Source organism: Macrotis lagotis, chromosome 8, assembly GCF_037893015.1.
Source record: "Macrotis lagotis isolate mMagLag1 chromosome 8, bilby.v1.9.chrom.fasta, whole genome shotgun sequence".
NCBI lineage: Eukaryota > Metazoa > Chordata > Mammalia > Peramelemorphia > Peramelidae > Macrotis > Macrotis lagotis.
In genome coordinates, this window is record NC_133665.1 from 129,854,216 (window position 1) to 129,868,833 (window position 14,618).

At 40.7% G+C, this 14,618-nt stretch overlaps 1 protein-coding gene and 1 long non-coding RNA gene across 4 annotated transcripts in view; both read left to right on the forward strand.

Annotated features, from left to right (window-relative positions):
• Positions 1 to 11,757, forward strand: part of LOC141496141 (uncharacterized) — a 52,815-nt gene extending 41,058 nt beyond the window's left edge. Inside the window, exon 2 of the long non-coding RNA XR_012470951.1 lies at positions 205 to 11,757. This is a non-coding gene — a long non-coding RNA (uncharacterized LOC141496141). The remainder of the gene's footprint in view (positions 1 to 204) is intronic.
• PHF2 (PHD finger protein 2) overlaps positions 1 to 14,618 on the forward strand; it is a 184,295-nt gene that overhangs the window by 66,175 nt on the left and 103,502 nt on the right. The gene's annotated exons all lie outside the window — the stretch shown is intronic.

The following is a 14,618-nucleotide window of genomic DNA, read 5'->3' on the forward strand; positions in this document are numbered from 1 at the left end:
CTTTGGATTTTTCTTAATTGCCAAAAATTATATGATATAGCTATGTTTTTTTTTTGTTTGTATGATAAAGAGTTTGTTAAATTAATAGATTTCTGAGGGGATTCTTACAGTGGTTACTAAGGAAATTCATTCTTTGAATCCCTGATCCTGTGGAAACTGGAAGGTATCTTAGAAGACCTTTAGCTCAAACTCTTTATTTTGCAGATAAGAGTACCGATTCTCAGAGCAGTATCTTATCCAAGAGTTCAACAGCAATAAGGAGCATCTCTGGAATTTGGACGCAAGCCCTCTGATCAAGTCCAATGGCTTTTCATTTTTTCATTCAACAAACATGCACTGAGGAAAATACCAAGTTGAAGTATGACATACTCTCATATTTTTTTTTTATTTTAGAAGGGGGAATGATTTAACATTAATAAGTTATGCAACTTAATATAAGTGACACTCAGAAGGTAGCTTTGGCATCTTCAATGCAGCTGAACCTAGAAGACAGCCTAGTCAAAAATAAAATGTTTAAAAACGTTAATGTTCCCATTCTCCAATGGAAAAAAAATTTTTTTTGTTTCTTTGCATAGACATATGCCACCCCCCCAATTTTCTACTCTCTCTCTCTCTCTCTCTCTCTCTCTCTCTCTCTCTCTCTCTCTCTCTCTCTCTCTCTCTCACACACACACACACACAGCACACATGCAGAGTTAAATAAAACCAACTGACAAAGTGACCACATCTGATAGCAACATTTGACACCTGTTACCTCTCACTGCTCTAGTGAGAGAAGGAATATGTCTCTTTTAAAATCTTTATGTCACCTTTATTTATGAATATATTCCTCCTCTACCCAGCAGATAATCTCCTATAACAAAAAGTGTGGGGGGGAAGGTAAAACATGAGTCAGAAAATTCAATCAATACATTTTTCTGGGTCTTGATAATATATATGGTATTCCATACTCATAATTTCTCTTCTTCTTGCAAAGAAAGGAAATTGAATATTCTCATTTCTTTCCTGGAGCCCCAGAAAACTCATTATTATTATTATTATTATTATTATTTTTGCTAATCTCTCAGAGAGCACTGCCTTTTAAATGTTGTTCAGAGTCCTGATGTGATCACTTTCTCCTTTCCATTCTTTCCTTGCTTCTTTCTTACATTGTATGTAGTTTCTCTTGCTCTTCAGTGAATACTCTGGAGATGATCCAACCTACTGAAGGCACAAGCTGGGGCCATGTGTGGCCAATCATGTTGGTAGTACCATGTGGCTCTCCAGCCCTTCAGTCAAGAGCTCTCCTAGTTCTTCTGTTGTCACTAAAAAGACACTGTTTCCCTATCTTCCATGGGACTGCCACTGTTGGTAGTTTCTGTTTTCTTCTTGTGTCTATTTTCTCCTTTTTCTAAAATAAAGATTTGTGAATCCAAAGTCTATGATGCTCTCTTTTTGCCCATTTATCCACCTACCTCTAAGTCTATGAAGAGGCAGAGCTTGGTACATCTTCCTTCTTGTATGGTTTCAATGTATGGTTTGTAGTCTGCCTCTAAAAGGGACTTTGCTAGGCAAATGGTATGGTGCTCACAACCTCTCTGCCTAAGGGTATCTTTTAGATAATGATAGAGTGGATCTAGAATGGGTTGCCTTGGGAAGAGCTTAATTGAGTTTTTTATGAACTTCAGGTTGATTACACGTCTAGCCAGTGAAGGTTCTAGCATCCATCATTGCCTGTGGATGTTGGTTGGGAGCCTTTTTGAAGGCTTGTTGTTATTCCTGAAACAGCAGCAGTAGCAGGATGGCTTCTACATAGGGACTCCTGGAAAGAGCTGCTTGTGGTCTTGTCTTCATGGCTCTCCTCGCCTACACCCATAAAGACATTTCACTGCTTATTCATGGATGGATAAAGTTGACTTCATTCATGGAAATGCTTGGGTTACCTTACAGTTTTTTAATTTTTTTCCAAGCATGTTACTGTGTAGAAATACTTTCTTATACAAGAAATACAATTTGGTATATACAAGGCATAATGGCAAACATTAGAGGTATGAAGATGAATTAAGACCCAATCCCTTGTTTCAAGGAATTTATAGATAAAATAAGATGAGTGTACAGCTAATCCTGATATAGACTGCTTTTCTTTGGGCCTGAGTTTTCCCCATCTGTAAAATTGGGCCATTGGACTATATTAGGGCTGGGGAGCCTTTTTTCTACCAAGGACCATTTGAATATTTATAACATCATTCACAGATTATATTATGTCCCTACTATGTGTAAGCACTGTGTTGCTGTGGAAACAAAGATAAAATGAAATTATTCATTTCCTAAGGAGCTTATTTTTTATTTAATGGAAAGATGAATATAAAGGATAGGCCCAAAGTACTATCAGAAATTGGTTGGGGGGGAGGCATCAATTTTAGCTAGAGTAATTAGTGAAGACCCTGAGACTCATAATGATTAAATGACTTGCTTAACATAGCATAGCTAGATCATAATGTGGTTTAGCTTAGAACCCAAGTCTAGGCCTATTCTCTTTATATTATGCCAAACCATCTTCCCCTCTGAGGCCATAATCTTAATGACCCTAACCTTCTCCTTGAAACAAAAACCCCATTAATCAGTAACATCAATTTTCGGCGACTGATGCAATGTGACTTTGAATCATGGACTAATATAATACCTAAAGAGACAAAATTATGGGTCACCTAAAGGATGGGGAGATGTATAGTGGGTTTAAACAGGTTGTAGCCTATTACCATTGATGAATTGCATGTAAAAAGCCATAAAATAGAGAACATCAAAGTGATATATGACTGGAAAAGGGGGAAGGTTCATCATATACCTGAGAGATGGATAACTGATGGATATCCCAAGGATTTATAGGAGAATATGGACAAGAGGATAGGAAGACATAGATGGTTTGTGTCCTGCCCATTGGAACCATATTATTATAAGATCAACTTTTGTTGAAGGTTTGAAGTATCATTTCATTAAACTGGCTGGCTATACAGGTTGATAATGATGGTGATGATGATGATAATGATGATGATGTTAATGTGAGGCAGCGTCATATAGTGGAGAGAAGACCATTCTTTGCTTGAATTTTTGTCTCTGGGACACTCATGTACACACACACACACACACACACGTGTCCAGACAGAGTTTGATCACAGACAAGTCATTGACCCTTTCAATGCCCCTAGCCAGTTGGCTTTTACTGTCATTTATAAATGAGTTGCTGACCTTCATGAAGGAGTAAGTTTCCCACACCATTGAAATCACAGGTCTAGAAATAATAAAAACAATAAAAAACTTTAATGACAAAAATAGAATTGCAGAGTCACAAATCATAGAATTAGAAAGCAATTTTCAAGGTCATGTAGTTCAATTCAAAACACTTTGTTGTAAATGGAGAAATCTCCTCTATGACAGACACACTTGTCAATGACATTAGGTGCCTCCTTGTGACTCTTCCAAAGCCCTTCTGAGTAAAGGCAATCAGGAAAGACAATCCTGAACCTCTAGTTCCTCCATAGGTACAACTCATGGCCCCAACTGATTGGATTATTTTTGCTTTCCTGTTTCTTTCAAATATTTGGTAATAGTAAGGGGAGGTAGTGTTATAAAGGAACAATTACCTTCTTTTTTGTAAGTAAACTATTTAGATGTAACAATTAAATCAGATATCTTCATTGTAGCTGATAATTATTGTTTGATTCTCATAACCCCTATGGGGTTAGCAGTGCAAGCACTGCTTTTATAGGTAAAGAAACTGGTACTTCCCTAAGGTTGTATGATTGGAGGAGGGGAATCTACCAGACTTTCCAACTCTAAATGATGCTTTTTCTATTCAGTCACAACTGCCTTCATACCAAATGATTGAAAGTTGCTACTGACCCAATGTGGGACAATGAGCCCTTCCTGCGTCCTTTATTTAGCTACTCAGGATTTCCCCTGATATTCATCTTTAGATAGGAAAAGACAATGTCAAGGCAGGATTCTTGCCAAAATTCTGATAAAAATGGAGTCCTGGGAGAGCTAGGTGGCACAATGGACAGAGCACTGGTCCTGGAGTCAGGAGGACCTGAGTTCAAATCTGGCATGAGACATTTAGCAATTACCTAGCTGTGTGACCTTGGGCAAGTCACTTAACCCCATTACATTAAATAAAAAAAATTTTTAAAAATGGAATTCCTTAAACCTTTGGCTTTCTGTGGGCCTCCAGCAAATGAGTAGTCTAGGAAAGGCCAAGACTTGAAATCACGTTGGTTGGTGAAAGGAGAAAACTTTAACCTGGTTTGCAATACAGTTGGTTTTTTCCTGGGGCTGTACACTCTTGTTTGCACTGAGCCAGATCAGGTGGTAGGCTTAAGGTGAAAGGAAGCAGGTTCTGAGTTGGAGGGAAGAGTTGGACTTAAAGTGAAAATTATTAAATCCCCCCTTTCCCCCAATCCCCTTTTCCACCCTTTCTGGGTGAACTTTGCAATTTACCCTGGTGGATAGCCTCTAGGAAGTCATAGCTTTGCTGGTTGGAAGGGACCTTAGAGATCTTCTCATCCTACCCTCACCATTTTGTAGATGGGAAAAAATGAGGAGATGAGATCTCTGCTGCCAAAGGCCTGGACTGGCACTGGCCATTTGATTGTGAAGTTGTTGCCTGAGTACCACAAAGTATCTATAATTAATCTTGTCAGCTTTTACTGCTAGTCTTCCCAGTTCTGTTGTAAGAACTGCCTTCTCTTGGTGCCATTTATAGTACAAATTTGATCTTTTCTTGAAGTTCCCATTCAGGTAGGTACTTGAATTGTGATGTAGCAAAAGTTGGCGAGGAATTAGGAAGAAATCTGGAAGGAAATGAGATCAATCCTGGTGTTTTATGTTGAATTACTCCTTAGAGATTTCTGCCAAGGACCCATTTTCTAGGGGGCTACAGTAATAGGGTTTAATCTTCTGCCCAAGACTTCTTTTGCTCTAATTTTGAAGGACCTTTATAGACAAAGATTTAGACTACAGTCTGGTGTCTCTGGTTCAAAGCAGAAAAGTATCATGCCATTCTTCCAACTTTTTGTCTCTGACCAGGAGTAATAGGTTATCCTGTTTCCCAAAGGGAAGAATGTTTACTTTCTACCATACATGATCATAGGGAGCCTCTTGATTTGACAATGACATTTTCCACCTTCTGCTGTCTATAGCTTCATCCCAAATGGATCCTTTGTCTATGGTTACCCCAGGAGAAAAGTTGAGTCCTGTGGTTATTTCTACTGGGAACCAAAATGGTGGCTCAGTAACAGGCAGTTACTGGATTATAGTGTTTTCAATGTAAGCTGGTATACCTGGTTTGATTGGTCCTTGGGAAGGCTATTTGCGAACCCAGAATTATTCTAGTTAGAAGAATTACTCTGTACTCAGGGTCAGCAGATGTTTTAATGGTAGAATAACTTGTCACTTGGTATGATTTGGGCAGCTTAAATTTCAGGTGGCTAGGGACAGATTTTCAGGTTATTCCCCTTATGAAACAATCATATTCTTGTTTGAAGTGAGGAAGGGAAACCTACTCAAAGCAGCTTCTCATATTGGCTTTTAAATAATGAGTCAGATCATTCTAACATAATGACCTTTCAGATCTTGGATGCTCTCTCTTACCTAGACTAGAGCATCATAAAGGAGTAATGGGAAACAATTTTAATGTTTTTGAACTTGAATTTGCCACTAAACTGGGCCCTGAATTCATTTGGGGACCTGGGCTATCTTGAGGTTGATTGAAACCGAAATGGGACCTGTGATTACCCAAGGCAAATGATTCACTTCACAGCTTTGCCTGAGTAGGGGGCGGGGTAGGGTGGGCTTGGCTGGAGTTAGATTCCTCCAAGCTAGGATCACCTAGTCCTAGCCCTTTTATAGAAATGGGGGCAGCTGGGTAGTAGCCCTTGAGTCAGGAGGATTTGAGTTCAAATCTGACATTAGACACTAATTACCTAGCTGTGTGACCTTGGGCAAGCCACTTAACCCCATTGCCTTTTATAAATAAAATAAAAAAAAGAAAGAGAGAGAGAGACTCAATTTGTCCCCATTACACAGTCAACTGGAAGCCTAGCCAAGTCTCTTTCTGACTATAGGTTGGTTATGTTGTACAGGCCCCTCCCCACTCCCCCAACTCCTCAACCCTCATTATCTAATTGAACTTTGACTTGTTAGTCCTGATCCTGCTTACATTTTATTTAGTACAGTCCAGCATATTTTCTTTTTATTCTGTATTTGATAAAATGCCACCTTCTCCTTGGTGTTTTTTCTCTGTCCTTGTACTGAGGTTTTATGTTACAACTCTTTAAATATTGGGAGGCAGTTTGGCAAATAGACACAGAGCCAGGGCCTGGATTGGATGATCTGGAGTCAGGATGACCCAGACTTTGACATATCTTGACAGTGTGACCCTGGACAAGTCACATTAATTCTCAGCTTCTCTTTTAAGACTCTTAAGTTTCAGAGTTTTTGCTGACCTGCATTGGTAGAGGGAATTTCCTCAGGGAGAAGCTCCCTACCCAGATGAAATCATGAATATGAACAAAAAGAATAGATTTACCTTGAGATATATTTTGTGGGTGTCTGTAATGGTGTCTTATTCCCTGCCTCCTCATCCCTCCTGCCATTCAGACCATTAGCTCGTCATAACAAGAAGTGGCATTTTATGAAGGGTGCCAGACAGGCAGCCAGATGGCTTAGTGGATGGAGTCAGGAAGATGGGTTCAGATCTGGCTGTGAGACTAGCTATGGGACCTTGGGCAAGTCATTTAACCTCTTTGCTTTACTCCCGGGGAGGAGAGGAGATGGCAAACCACCTATACAGGTCACCAGACATGACTGAAGGATTCAACAACAAATATGCCAGGCCCTTTTCTAAGACATTATTGAGGAGGGCTGGGAGCTCACATCCTGATGAGGGAGAATATGTAAATAGCTATGTATACGGGAGATACAAAAGGAAGGGAACTTCTGAGCTAAAGCCTCAGCTGTGGGTAGTGGGGAGGGACCAGGAAAGTCCTTCCACAGGTAGGGTTTGAACCGAATGTGGTTGGAGCTTAATAAGAGTTGATAGAGTGAGTGACTGCTAAACCCCTCTTAATTCCGTTGCCTTCCCTCTTTTAAATATTTTTCTCTTTTTGTTGTATATTGTATGTTTGCATTTATTTATTTGCTTGTTGTCTCCCCATTAGATTGTGAGCTCCTTGAGGACAGGATCTATCTTTTGCCTCTTTTTGTACCCCCCAGCACTTAGCACTTAGTGGGGGCTAATTGATTGCTTTGATATGGAGGGATATAATTTATATTTTACAAACCCTTGCTCTGCAGTACTTAGCCAGCCTGAATGTTGCAGCTGATTGCTATTTAATAATTTAATTACCCTTCACACTCAGAGAATCAAAGGATTTAAAGCTGAAAAGGACCTGAGGTCATTTAGTCCAGACTTCTTATTTTACAGACAAGGAAACTGAGGCTTAAAGAATTTGGTGACTTGTCCAAGGTTGTGGGTGAAACATCATGCTTTTTTCAATTGTAGCCCATTTCTCTGGGGCTTTATATTTTTTTGAACTGCATCCTGTCCTATCTGTCATATGGCAGATATCTCATCAGGACTAGTAGATAGGAGAGGTCATTTCCAGACCTCATTGGTGAGCAGAGAGCTTAAGTTTCATCACTCCTTGCTCTCAACAATTTGTTCCTTGATAAATGAGCTCCATATATACCTGGTCAAAAGTGGTTTGAAGGATTAATCATTTTAAAGTTAAAAAAAAACCCCAAAACTCTTCCATGTGAGGATACCACTAGAAACAAAGAAACACATTTCTAATGATGGAATTTTAGGTTTCCGGACCGACAGAGAAGACATTGGGGATTTGCATTGTGGGTAGGTGTGGGTGAGGAACTTTCCTGGTGTCACTGAAATTGGACCATTCAATAGCTACTCATTTTGACAGTGTATGTAGCTGACCCTGACCTCAGCTGCCCTTGATAATACTTTTTTCTGAAGTCTAAAAACTCAACTTACTTTTGGGAAACTCAAAAATATGAGAGATTTTAATGTTATCTGTCTTATCTGTAAGCAAACAATGCATAATCTGAAGTTGTTTTGTTTCTGATTTTTTAAAAGGAAAAGAAGATCTGTCCTTGTCAATTAATAGAAAAATTCCATTTTGACCTTTTGGAAGGTTTTAATATATCTGTTAATTTCATTTTTCTTAGTTTCAAGGAACACCTGAGCCGCCTTTTTTGGGTGGTGGGTGGGGGAGTGGTTCAAAGCATTCTACATTTCCAGAATTACTTCTTCATTCACTACTTTTAGAAAAATGGTCTATTTACTAGGAAATTTTGACTTGGTAGTGAAGGCAAGATTTGCTTTTGCTATAGCTATTTCTTAGATTCTCATGAAACCCGGAGAAAGGTGACAAGGAGGGAGGGAGGGAGGAAATCATCATGGATTTTGGGGGATCTTTCACTATCAAGCTATTGAGCTTTCCTTGAAGATTTGTTCTGATTTGTTTTTCATATTGATGGACACACAACAAATCACCTATCTTCTAGGTCTGTTTTCCTAAAATGGGGAAAATGCTATTTGTAATATCTGCTTTCCTGGGTTCTTGTGGAGAACAGACTTTGTAAACCGTAAAGTACTACGTTAGGGTTAGCTGGTTATAGTAAAATTACATGGACATCCTCATTTATATTGTTGTTCTGTCTTCAAGCTCACTTCTTATACTTGTCAACTCTCAGATAAAGACCCTCCTCTCCCACTCACCTGCTGATGGCAAACCACTTCAGAGAATGGAGCTGCTTATGGGAGAAGCCATCCCATGAGAAGAAAGATGCTCAGGTGCCCAAGCTTTCCCTTTGAATTTAGTGGACCCATGTTTGAGTCCCTTCTCTATCACAGATTAGGTATTAGACCTTCGAGCACCCTTAACCTCTCTAGGCTACATTGATATATGGGTAACTAGAATAGTTATGCTATTGTAAAGATCAAATGAGGAAGCATTTTGAAGAGGGCTGAGATATGAGCATGCCCTGTGGATGCTCCAGATACAGGAGTCACTTAATGATATCTCCTGCTGGCCCGCACTCCTGCTTGGAACACTTCTATTTCTCATGGTGGATAAAGCAAGGGAGCTATAAGCCTAAGTATGATTAGACCCATCTTGGAGTTCACAGTAAATTCCAGGCTCCTTTCTCCTCTTTGGGTAGAATGGATTTTTCTATTTAGAGTTTCCAGCCTCTTCTCTTGGCTTCTCCTTTCTTCCTAGTTGCCTTCCTGATGGCTGTTTCTTAGCCTGAGAGCTCCTTCCCACCCTAGGGAGGGATGAGGAGGGACCTAGAAAGTATAGGTCACCTCTGTGTTCAGTGAGGCATCCTTTTAGCAGACCAGGGAGTGACAGAGTTCCTTTTTCTCCAATGCTCAGTGGGCTGGGAAGGACCCTGAGCCAGCCACTCCATTTTGTGATGCTGCCTCCCTTTTCTAGGGGTGGGGGTGGGATGTTTGTTGGTTTGTTTAAAAAAAAAAGTTAGCTGGTCTGTTTTCCCTTGCTGGCTTCCTGTAGTGCTCAGACTCCAACTTCTGACCCCCCGCTGTAGCTGCCTCAGTGTGTTCACTTGGAGGGGAAAAGAAAAATACCTTAAATGGGAGGCAAGGCCAGTGGGGGATATCGTCAATGATGCTTTGGCTCCAGAGGGCCTGCCTCATTGGCATCAATGAGGTCTCTGAAGTTGGTTGCCAACTCTCTAGGGTATGAGTTTCTCAGGCCCTGTGAACAGTGACTGAGAACCATAACTTTTGGGAAGAATTAGTTTGGGCCTCACTCTGGAACCCACAATGAAGTCTGCAAATCTGGTGGACTCATGGTACCATCTACATCCAGACCCACAGAGCCAACAGGTTGGTTTTTGTTGAAGATGGTCATCTTTATCATTATAGATGGGCCATTATAACGTGTTTGTGACATCCAATGCTACTGTCTGGGCCCCGGACCAAAGAGAGGATGGAATGTGTAGAAAAAGGGCCTCCTTTATGGAGCCAAGTGCTGCCGGGCCTCCTGGTAGTCTTGGGCCACTCGCCCAAGCGGGGAGCATTCCAGCTCTTGCACATTGCTGAACACAGTGTGTCTTAACATGCAGCTTCTCTCAAAGCCTTTGTTTAGCCAGTTAGCTAGCTTGTTAATTTTGTAGCCTAGGAAACATGCCGGTGGCTCCAATTTGAGCATTTAGAATCAAGATGGAAGGCCAATTCAGTTGTCATTCAGGGGGATGGGTGATTTGGAGCAGGACTAAGAGGAGTCCAGCCGACTGGAAGGTATTTTGTTTGGTTCTGAACAGGCAAGTGGTACTGGAAAGCTCAGGGGGTCAACAAGAAGAATGTTGCTGAACAGGTGGGCTTGTGTCTGGACAGAGGTCGTTCTACCATGTTTTATATTCTTCCTGGAAGTAGGCAACCTCTCTCTAACACTGCCCCCCCCACTATTTTTCTTTTTTCTCTTTTTCTTCTACTTTTGATTTCATATCATCTGCATTTATTTCACAATAAATTCCATTCCTTTTCATTTTTAACAATGAGAAAAAAAGAGAAAAAGGAAAACAATTCACTTGAATTAACCAAGATGTTCCACATCCATAGCCCTCCTCCCCACTTCTGCAAGGAAGGGAGACAGCAGCATTCTCCTGGAGCTTCTTTGGGGCCTACTTGGTCTTTATCATTATGGAACATTCAATTTCGATGATTTCATTATTATTCTTTCCATTTACACTGTGTGTATTCTTTTCCTGGTCCTGCTTGATTTACTTTGTATCAGTGCATGCATCTTCTCATGTTTCCTTCCATTGTGAATTGGAATCTCAGGGGCCAAGGAGCCTAACTCATGCTAGAAGGGAATCGTCACTCTGATGTGTACCACCACCGATCCGCAGGCCTGGCTTGAGGTCTGGGACCTCTTGAGGTCACTTGTTCTGCTTTGGAATAGCTCTAGTCATCAGACAGTAATAAACCATTTTGCAAATGAAGCATAGAATGCATAGCCACTACCCAGTTAATGGATATCTGTCAAGTCTTTGCTATTACCAAGAATAATTTTATAAATTTTTTTCTGTCCATGGGATTTTTCTTTTTAATAATGACCATAATAACTCCTTAAAATAAGTGTCTAGAAGTGGGATCTCATGATAATCCTGTGATTATCCCATTTTTAACAGATGAAGAAACTGAGTCAGGCAGAGGGAAAATTATTTGCTGAGGATCACACAGCTAGTAAGTGTCTGAGGCCAGATTTGAATGAAGGTCTTTCCAATTCCAGGCCCAGGACTCTATCCAGTTTGACATCAGGAGAGCACTAACGGTTGGGGACAAAATTAGGAAAGATCTTTTGTAGAAGGTGATACTTGAACCAAGTCTTTTTTTTTTTTTTAAGGTTTTTGCAAGGCAAATGGGGTTAAGTGGCTTGCCCAAGGCCACACAGCTAGGTAATTATTAAGTGTCTGAGGCTGGATTTGAACTCAGGTACCCCTGACTCCAGGGCCGCTGCTCTATCCTCTGGACCACCTAGCCGCCCCTTGAGCCAAGTGTTAAAGGGAGCTAAGTGAGGAGGGAAATTATTCTTAGAGGTGAGGTGGAAAGTGAGTCACTTTGAGGAGGGAGCAGCTAACATCCTAAGTAACACAGAGTCAGGATCCCAAAAGATATCAGTGGGTTAACATACACACACACACACACACACACACACACACACACACACACACTCACATAGACACACACACAGACACAGACAGACATACAGACACACAAACACACATGATGAATCTGATGTGAAATTTATAGGAATGCCTCAAGTCGTACACTTTGGTTCCAAATATCTACTTTCCAGACATAAGATGAAGGAAATGTGGTCAGGTCATGGTTCATCTGACAGAGGTAGAGGACTTTTAGAAGACTATAAGTTCCATTCCAAGAAGGACATGGAAAATAAAGAAAATTCATCTTAGGCTGCATTAGTGCCTACCGTGCCTAGGATAAAGGAGACAACTACCTGTTTAGACTGTGTCTAGAGAATGGGATTTGACACCACATTGATGAAATAAGAGCCTTCAGAAAAAAGATGAACCAGGGTGAGGAAGGTTATGTCATATGAGGAAGGAACTGGGAATACTCAGGCTTGCAAAGGGGTGTGTGTGTGTGTGTGTGTGTGTGTGTGTGTGTGTGTGTGTGTGTGTGTGATAGCTGTATTCATGTATTTGAAGGGCTGTTTTGTAAAGTATTAGCTCTGTTCTCTCTAGTCCCAGAGAATGGGACTAGGAGCAATTGCTGTCAACAGTAAAAGGCTCATTTGGTCCTAATGTAAAGAAATAACTTGTTAATGAAAGGAGGCTGCCTTAGGAGACACTTAGTTTTCCTCTACCTTGAGGTTTCCACTGCGACGTTGAATGCCCAGCTATGGCTTTACTTGGTCCAGAACTAGACCTCTGGGGACTAACCACAGCTCAGGGGTGTTAAAGGTTCCTCAAGTCACACAGAAAGTAAATGTGAAAGTTGATATTTGAACCGAAATCCTCTGACTCAAGAGCACATGTTTTTCCTAATTTACCACACTCCCTCTCTTATAACCTGGGCTCAAATTCCATCTCTGTGACTTACTATGCTTGTGATCAATGAATGGCTCTTGGCTTCTCTGTACCCTCATTGGCTCACCTGGTCTCAGGTCCTTTCTGATATTCTTGAGATGCTGCCTGCTGTGAGGATTCAGGTTGACTTTCTGGAGGAAGCGAATCATGTTTTAAAGGATGAGTATCTCAGCTGTGGGTCTCTCTTAGTACTCTTCTGTCTCTTCACCTTTTCTCTCAGTGATCACCTGAATTCCCATGAGTTCAGTTAGGGACTCTCTGCAGATGATTCTCAGATCCATACAGCCAGCTCTTGGCTGTTTCCTAGCTCAAGGTTGCCCACTGCCGAATGAGCACTCCTCAGTCCTATTCTCAAGAAGTATCATTGGCTTATCATCTTTGGGACCAAATATAAAAACCTGCTCAACACTGAAACCCTTCACAATCTGATTTCTGGTCTTACTTACATTACTACCTTTCACATTCTCTGTGTTCCGGCTAAACTGGCCCATTTGCTGTTGCCCATATGAGAACTCCATCTCCTGATATCATGTCTTGGAATGCCCTTGCTCCTTGACTTCACTGCTTGAAATTCAGCTTAAGCAGAGTCTCTTCCCGGGTCTTTCCTGATCCCCTTCAGCTGCTACCATCCCTCTTATTTTTATTTACTTTGTTTATATTTGCATTTTCTTTCCTAATTACATGCTGTCCTTCTCCCCCCCCCCCCCCCACCCCCAATATATTTAGAGGATGGAGATTCTTTTACTTTTGAGTTAGTAATCTCATTCCATGAAGCCATGATTAGGTCAGACTCCAGCTTGGGTTTTCACTATTATTCATTGATTAGCAGATGCTTGAAGGTCACACATTTCAAGTGCTCAAACTCTGGCAAGCCATACCCATGTAGAAAAGATGAGCATGGACCTAGAATGGACTGTGGCATCTGTTGTCTAAGAATTAGCTTCCCCATGTCATCACCAGGATTGTCACAGGGAGATGCCCTTATTTATTGACTTGTTTGTTTATTTGGCCACAACTTTTGTTTCAACCTTTTTCTCAGTGACAGAGGCATTTTGATGGTGTGAATAATGATATAGTCAAAATTAGGTATCTTCTAAGAGGTATTAAATAAGGATTCTAGCAGGGGAAAATATTCCAGACACAGGAATAGAGAAAGGGAAAAACCTTGGGTGTTTTTCCTTTTTGTTTATTTATTTGTTTTTTAGTTTTTAGCTAGAATATGTGGGCAGGAGGTATATGGGATAGGGCTGGAAAGATAGGGTGGTGCCAGATTGTGGAGAGGGATAAAATAGTAGGCAAGTTGCTTGACCTCAATACAGCATTAGAAAGGGTAAACCTTTGGCAGAAAGTATGGACTCCTTTCTCTCCAGTTTACATCATCTCCAGAAGGCAATTGGCTAGGGGCAGCTTCAGACTGAAGCTTCCTGGAATTTCTATTAACAATTCCCTATCTCTTATCGAGAAGATTCAAAACACCACAATTTTAGCTAATAGTGTTATTCAGAATGTGAACTATTATTATGGACGAGTCATCACAAGAAAGTTGATCCATCATACAGGCACTCTACAGGACTTTCAGCCTCATTATAGCATTAGAGATGCATTCTGTAATGTTGCCTGAGCCCGGATTCTGTTCAATGTCAAACATTATGGGGAGCTTGGGGAATGAATGTGGTCTGGGGCAGTTTTCTGAAAGATCTCCCAATGGTCGTGATGGAGGAGGAGGAGAATTTGTAGACTTTGGAGAAGTGCTCCAGTCAAATTCTTGAAATGGGGTGAGATAGTTCTCTTTTACAATCCCAAAATAAACTAGCTAGAAGGGTGATTTGAGTAAATTTGACCATGTAGATTGTGCTAGTAAATCAGAAATAATGGTGTTTCAAATCTCATAGTTTATGACAAAGAGCCCTGATCGTGGCAGGTTTTCCAGTGAACATGAAAAGGGAAAAAGGCTGCTTTGATCTTTTTTTCAATAATTAATTTTG